Source organism: Chenopodium album, chromosome 14 (assembly GCF_948465745.1).
Source record: "Chenopodium album chromosome 14, dcCheAlbu1.1, whole genome shotgun sequence".
Lineage (NCBI taxonomy): Eukaryota > Viridiplantae > Streptophyta > Magnoliopsida > Caryophyllales > Amaranthaceae > Chenopodium > Chenopodium album.
This window is the reverse complement of record NC_137847.1, coordinates 52,964,364-52,972,728: the sequence shown is the minus strand read 5'-3', so window position 1 is coordinate 52,972,728 and position 8,365 is coordinate 52,964,364.

The window sequence follows — 8,365 nt, the reverse complement described above, 5'->3', positions numbered from 1 at the left end:
CTTATATTCAGGTTTTAGAATAATTAAAAAATGAGCATGTGGCAAACCTCTTTTCTGAAACTCTATTACCTACACCATTGCAGCAACTTCTCCAAAAACCTTCATCTCCATGATTTCTTTCTTCAGTGCTATCAATTTTGCTCTAAAAATTCTAGCAACCAAATCAGGTCTGTCTTGTGCTTTCTCACCAATAGCTAGCTCATTCTTTATTTCTGGCCAGTTGGCATTACATGTAACTGTTACAAACAAATCTGGCTTGCCGAACCTCTGCACTAATGCCATAGCATTTAAATACCATTTTTTCATATCCCGAGGACCCCCAATATAAGTCGGCGGTAATATCACCCTTCGGCCAACATTATAATCAACATTTTCTCCACTATCCAATGAATCCAAAATACCTTTATATAAATCAGCTCTAATTGTTTCCTGATTGTTTCGGAAGTAATCTAGCCTCGTGTTTTCAATCTTTATATACATGTCTACTGTATACTGTTGGAAACATCTCCTTGCTCGCAATAGCATGTTATTAGGCAGAATTTGCAGCTTGTAAGCATAATATTCCCTAGGAGAAATAAACTTGTCTGCTCTAGTATTCTGTCTCTTTGCACCTGCATAAAAAGAATCCATGAACTATGCCACTGAAAAATAATTTAAGGTGTACGTTTGACATAGATTATAAAACACAAAGGGTTTGAATTGTGTACGTATTTCTTCTTGATTCAACAAATCTTCAGCATTATGAACAACACAAGACATTACGGGATCTGGAAATAAATCTGCTGCTCGTCTACTTGGATGAGACTTTTTTTTAAGACCTTGAGTCCAGCCACATTCTCCTCGAGGAAATAATAATGGATACTAAAGTGGATCATAACAACTATAATTATGATAGATTCTATGAGTCTGATCAGATTTTCCAGCCACCATAATATAAGGACTTGAGCTTTGGCTTGATGAAGCATCTTCTGGCCAGATGACAGCTACATCATCAACAGAAGGAGCATTATAGACACGCTGATCAAGTACAGGATTCTGATTCAGAATAATTTTCGTGTCCTCAGTAACAACTCGTTCTCTTAGAGACCGGAAAAACACAGCATATGGATTCTGGTGTAACACCTGCATAAGAATCCGAATCACATCTTCTCTTACTTCTGAAAAACAACCCAGTCTATTTTTTACTTCATGCTGTCCATCATAGAAGTATAGCTGCAGTATTTAGGACACTTCTTGGTAATAAATTGGGGACAAAATGATACATTTGACCATGCATTTAAATACATAAATTCCTTTTTTTCTCTTTGAATCAAAATCCCCTCCAAGAGAACTATACGCAAACAAATTGTTATATAATCTAGCATACTTTCGAAAATGAACAGCAATTTCATCCTTGGAAGTAAATATGTAGACAAGCTCAGGAGGGTACTCATTTGCTGCTATTTGAATGTCTCCATCCCCACAGCAAAAGTGGAGGGACTCGAACATAAATTTCTTTGCACCACATTGAGGACAGTAAATAGGCACAGAAAATCTTAATGGATCTGTTGGTAACTCTCGATCTGTAGCAGCACCAAGAAGATCTGTCAAAAACCAACAAAGGAACCACAATCACTACCAATGATAATGTGCACTTTTAAATTGTATAGCATTTCTGTAATTTATTACTTTCTTTAAGACGCTGGCTAGTAGTATTTGTCGAGCAGGTAGCCATGCTTTCCTCTGATGCACTGCACAAAGGAGTGGTTCAGTAATATTAGATATAGTATTCTAGTATTGCAAGTGAATTCTAAGCAGTTAGGAATTGCATGTCTAGTCAAGAATAACTATCACAATGTCATTAGGCAAGATAGACAATCTAACAGTACCAAAATCTAATACAGCAGACAATAAAAATAAGAGCAAGCCAAAAGACTTTCACTCAGTACCCATTTCCCCGTGGATCAGCTAGTTTTTGTATACATTTACGTTTCTTTGTCGTTCGAATCTCGCACATACGTGCATCTTGATACTGATTATCCGATATAGATGGGCTGCAATTTGAACCACTTTTAGTTATTATTTCCAAACAAGCAGTTCATTAAACTAATTCAGATAAGAAAACCAGTTATTTTTACCAAGCAAATGCTGATTGAGATGCCCTTTGTGCGGCCTGATTCAATCGTCTACAGCTCTTGCGAGATAGCTGTGGTAGACCATAACGACAATCTAGCATACAACACTTTCAAGTTATTCTTAACCATAAAAGGTGCAAGTAATAGATATATAAACCACAGTATGTTATACAAGATTAAAATTAATATAGTACCCATGGTTACAAATCACAAGACAGTTTGAACTGCTTGCTGTAGCTGGACTGGAACAAACTCTATGAAGCGTAAATCAGATATGTTGAAGCTGAAAAATCGCACAAAAAGGAGAAAAAATGTAGGAAAACTATCTCCAAAACAAACCAAACATGTTCAACCCAAAAATAAGATAACAAATTCATTTATAAAGCTAAATATCAAAGTATTGCAAATAATACAACAGGAAACACATATATATAACAGAAGTCTCTAAATATTGAACCATCATATTCAAAACACTGAAAATACAAAATTCATTACATCAAAAGGGGTACATAAACAACGGAAACAGAACCTACAACCTGGTTTCAAGACAATAACTACTAATAAGCATAAAATGCATACTAATATGATTATTACATAAAGGAACCCTCACTACTAAGTACAACTTCTTAAACCCAGCATCCAAAACAAGCATGCTTTATAACGTATAGCTAATCAACCCTAGCACGCTTAAATACAGTTTCTAAATCCGGCAGACCAGTAACAAGCCGCTCTTAAGTCTGTACTTCCACAACATTCTTAGAGCTTCCTTCCACAACAACCTTACGTTTAAGCGGAAAATTTGGTGGAATAGCAAGGACCGGTATCTGTGATTCTTCTCCAGTTGGTGTCATACAACAATCAATCCCTAAACAATTAGCATGATCAGATTGTTTAGAACTCCTTTCTAAACATTCAAGATGGCCTTTCAGGATCAAATACTTTTCCCGTATCAAGGAACATTCAACACTTAGCTTTGTTGCAGTACCATAGTTAGCATCAACTATTTCTAGATTAAATTGAGAAGCTATGAAAAAAGATGTTTTCTTTTCAACTCTTTGCTCAGCTGTAGCTATCTCAGCACAAGCGTCACTAAAAATGCACTCCATGGCAATATTACTATGAGGACAGGTTACCATTAGCCATGAAATATAACCATGTCCCTGTACCATAGTAGTCTCTATAGCAGTTGTAGTGACACCAGTTTTCCTCACCAAGACACCCAAAAATTGTGCAAAGTCAACTGAAACATGGATATCATGGAATGATGCATTTTCTCCTGAAATACATTCTGACCTTATGCAGCTCAGGTCTTCTCTCTCCTAGACTAATTCAGCACATCTATTTTTATATAACTTCACACATAGGCGATACATCTTAAGGCGTTCATGCGTGAAATCATCTACTCGGACATTAAACCGACCAATTAATCGTTTCACAGCCTTGTGAGCTGCTTTCTCGCTAGACTCTTCTGCTGAACTGGCATCTCCACCATAAAAAAGGAACTTTGCACGTGTATTTGGTCGGCTAACCCGTACAAAGGCATTGTTCTTAGCAGCATTTATGAATCCATAGACTGGAGGTGCAAACTGGAGCCAAGAAATAATCTTTTCCAAAAAAGGATGAAAAGGAATACAGACTTTGTTTAATCGTCTAGCCATAACCTGTAATGGCAAAATCGATGTTCAGGACACAATTCAGACCAGGGAAACTGTGTTTCTTCCAAAAAACACCTTCATAGCGTATCTACAGAACTAACGAATTTCGGAACAGAACTCTTCTAAAAGGGCAACCTAATCAGACAAAGGAAATATCTCTAAAGCCTATGTACTTTGCTGTAATCAGACTCATGGACAACAAAAAACAAAAAACCTTGCAAGTAACAGGACACCATAAAACAAACAATGGAACAAAGCTATAATAAAAAGACTATCTAATAACGGAATCAAACAATTTTTAAAGACATCATAAGCTAACACTAATTTAAAACAAAGCATAAGGAATTACCTCAGAAGATCTTGCACATCATAAGCTAACACTAATTTAAAACAAAGCATAAGGAATTACCTTAGAAGATCTTGCACACTAAACAAAACACACTGACGTTTAAATGCACAAAACCACAAAACACTTTCAGCAAACCTATAATCCAAAACATGGCACAACTTAAAACATGTAAAATAAACAAATAATAACTACTTCAAATGTAAAACACGCTTCAAAGATCATCTTTTAACCAGTCTATTTAATAGAGCTATAAGAAAAAGACTATCTAATAACAGAAACAAAGATTTTTTAAAGACATTAGAAGGCAACACTAATTTAAAACAAGGTCTAAGGAATTACCTCAAAATATCTTGCACACTAAACAAAACACACTGACTTTTAAATACACCAAACCACAAAACACTTTCACCAAACCTGTAATCCAAAAATACCACAACTTAAAACATGTAAAATAAACTATTAATAACTAATTCAAATGTAGGACACCCCTCAAAGATCATCTTTTAACCAGTCTATTTAATTTAATAAAGATGTGTGGGAGTTGCTTTTCTGTGCTTTTGCAATTATTTGAATAATGATATCCAAAGATTAGAAAGTAAATCAATGACACAAGAAAAATAGCACATAACAACGGGGCGAAAATCTGTAATGTTAAGATTCGATTTGTCAAGAAACGTCCAATTTGTCAAAAAATTATTGCACTAGTATTCAAATTGATAGGGAATAAATAATAATGTTGGTTACAATGAACAATCTAATACCATTTTCAACCAAGTAACTACACTTAAGAGAATACCTTTGCAAACCAATCTCAAAGCACCAGTATCCAGAAACGAATATGTGAAAACCCCCAGCAACATCTTTCTCTATTTGTAGACTACTAAACCGACTATGCCCACAAGGGCAACCCTAAAATCAGTACTGCAAGTACAACAAATTAGACTCCAAGTCTTTTTTTTTCTTCTTAGAAGTACAATTGAGTAGTTCCCAAGGCTTTGTTCTGTCTTAAGTTTCTTGAAAAGGCACTGCATAGAGTACTACTGTTACAGAACATCTCAGAAGGTTTTCTCAAAGGAATACGTAATTAGTCTACACCACAAAAAAAATCCAATCTATTTCCTAAGCATGCACTTAACCAAATTAAGTACATTCCTAACCTACAAATCAAAAACTAATCAACAAACTAAACATGCAAGGCAATACAGCAACTAAAACAAACAAATCCAAAATCAAACCAACTAATAATACCAACATACACTCTCATAATCCAACAAAAAGCAATCAAAGTCTACAAATCGAAGCCAATAATGCAAAAAAGAAATTGAAACCATACCAGCCAATCCCAGACATAGCAGCAATCAAACATAATTTCCTTCCGAGCCTCATCGGCCACAAAAATACAAAACCCAAACCAAACCAAAATCAAAGCTCAACAACAACTCCTATAATGCAATAATCGCAAAAAAGGCTTTAGCTGGCAGCCAAAACACCATACACAAAACACTAACAGCTGTACTCTCCTTTACAGGAGTCAAACAGAATGCAATATAAGGCCACAAAGGGTAATCTCGGCAATACATTAATTTCAGGGGTGTTAATGTAATAACTCCAAAATTTACTATTACTAACTTCCCATTTTTATTAAGGGTTATAGATTACCACCATAAAATGTAACATGTGTTGAAATAACCATCCATTTTTGTTGAAATTAAAAATAACCACCCATATTTTACAAAACTGTAGGTTTTACCACCCCTATCTATACTCCGGCCAGTTTTCCGAGCATGCGACCCACAATTTCATTATGAATTTCCAATTCAAGTCAAATTGAATGAATCAAACAATGATTACATCATTAAATTCCTAATAAAACACATTCCAAACAACAAATATCGTATAACTTGAATTCTACTTCATTAAACATTGCAAAATAACTAAAAAAAATAAAAATTAAGTGTGTTCTTCAATTACCTTGCTGTACAAATTAGTGTAAAAAAATTTAAGTACGTTCTTCAAATGATTCGCTTGTCAATTTGCAAAACTTGGAGTAAAAATTGGTAGAATTTGTGGAAAAAATGAAGAATTTTATGTTTGGAGTAGTTTGTGAAACAAGGGAGGAAATAAATCGAAAAACAACTTTTATAAAAATCAAAAAACAGCCGTTATATGGGGCCCATGCTCGGAAAACTGGTCGGAGTATAGGTCGGGTGGTAAAACCTACATGTTTTGTAAAATATGGGTGGTTATTTTTAATTTCAAAAAAAATGGGTGGTTATTTCAATACATGATACATTTTGGGGTGGTAATTTACAAAAAATCCTCAACTTTATCCCAAAAGCCAAAATTAATATAGGCATCGATCATTCTTTTTGGCAATAGTAATTGAAAATTTCTGCACTGGTATAATTCTGAAATCTCAAACCTCTTGTGCTATCAGTCGATTACTCAACTTTTTTTTTTAAGGAAGTCGATTACTCAACTAGAATAGTCAAAAGTTTTGCTTATATTAGCCTATACGTTAAAAAAAATTAGCTTTTAAACTCGTGTGATACACGCACATAATAAAACATAAAACAAAATATTAATTAGTATATTATATCAAACTCATTGCGTTCAACCTAGCCGAAACTAACCTATATATTGTTCAAGTAGATCTCGAGCCAAATTTACTCATATATATCTAAATATTCTAATCATGCATGTTTATATGTTCCTTGTTTCTATGTAGCAAACATATAGAATAAGATCAAATATAATTGTATCTTACCGGCATGCGTAAAACAAAGAATTTCAAATTTCAATTTCCTACTTAACTAAAAGATTTAACTAACTAATGTTTAGAGTCCAATTCTTTAATTTAAGAAGAAGGGTGGATGAAATTTGAACCTATAAGCTATAATCCCTCTTGTCACATTAAATCACTAAGTCTATCATTTTAGCTTGTTTTGGTTAATAACAGGATAAAGCTCTCATTCATGTAAAGTAGATCGATGTTAGCAGCTACTATCATTTTAGCTTGTTTTGGTTAATAGGTGAATAGCACGGATTATATGTAGTTCGTTAAGGAGAACATCCCTTGTTACTATCAACTCTCCGATTGCATCTTCGATCTGCATACCCAATTGTTCCTTTAATTACCTGCAATTGAGCTACTACTATTTTGTGGTACATGAAAATGAAACCTTGCTAAGCCAAAGTCCCCAACATGAGCAACCATGTCATCGTTAAGGAGAATGCTAGCTGCTTGGTTTTATATCGGAATGAATGATAGGAACATCACCACCATTGCGTAGATAGTCCAGTGCACTTGCCACATCAATATAATGGCAATATGTACTCTTTGCATGGAGAGTTCGAGGAATGCCAAACAGGTCTTCCATCGGACAAAAAAAGACAAGAGCTTGAAGTTATTCAGTGTTCTATTTTAGAAGCTAGTACATTACTCTTAGCAGAATAGTCGACTAACAGTCAAGTTGTTTTGTCTGTCAATTCCCAACTTCCCATAGAATTCATGGTCTCTCAAGGGCTGAAACTGTGTTGTTGTCTTAGAATTTCCTCTCCCATGATATTCTTCTTTTGACAACATGCTATGTCATTCTTACTGTCTACATTATGTAAAACTCTTGTCATATCATGTTTTATTGAAGCTAACATTTAAAAAGTAAATGGCAAATATTTTCAGTGATTGACATTGTATCTCAATCTAAAATAAAAGGCCAATATTCAGTAATAATAAATTTCATTACTAAGGATTTTAGATTCAAATATCAATGTAATAAAACCTGTTGAAAACACTAGTCAAGGAACAAAAGGAGTAAAAACATGCCCATTTTTCATACCTCAAGTAACACTGTATCTCAATTTACAGTCCTGACTACTGAACAAGCTAAAAAGAAAAAGTCACAAAACACAGTATTTCTCAACTAAATTTAAAGATATGTTGGCCTAGTCCTCGTCTAGCTACCACATTCCCTGCTTTGACAGATGTTACAGGGTTAAGACCTTGACCCATGATCAGATACAACCACTGTGATTCTGCTTCTTGCAGATGCTTGTGTTGTCTCCTCCTTGAGTGTATCATACAAAGCATAAAGAGTAAAAATCCTCTGTCCTGAATTGCGAGCAGTGTCAGTGCCTGATGCCCCTCCATTAGACAGATGACCTGATGGGCCTGCTCCCCCTTCATTAGATGGCTGACCTAATGGGCCAGCTGCCCGCGCTTGTGGAAGCATGCCTTGATTCGGTTT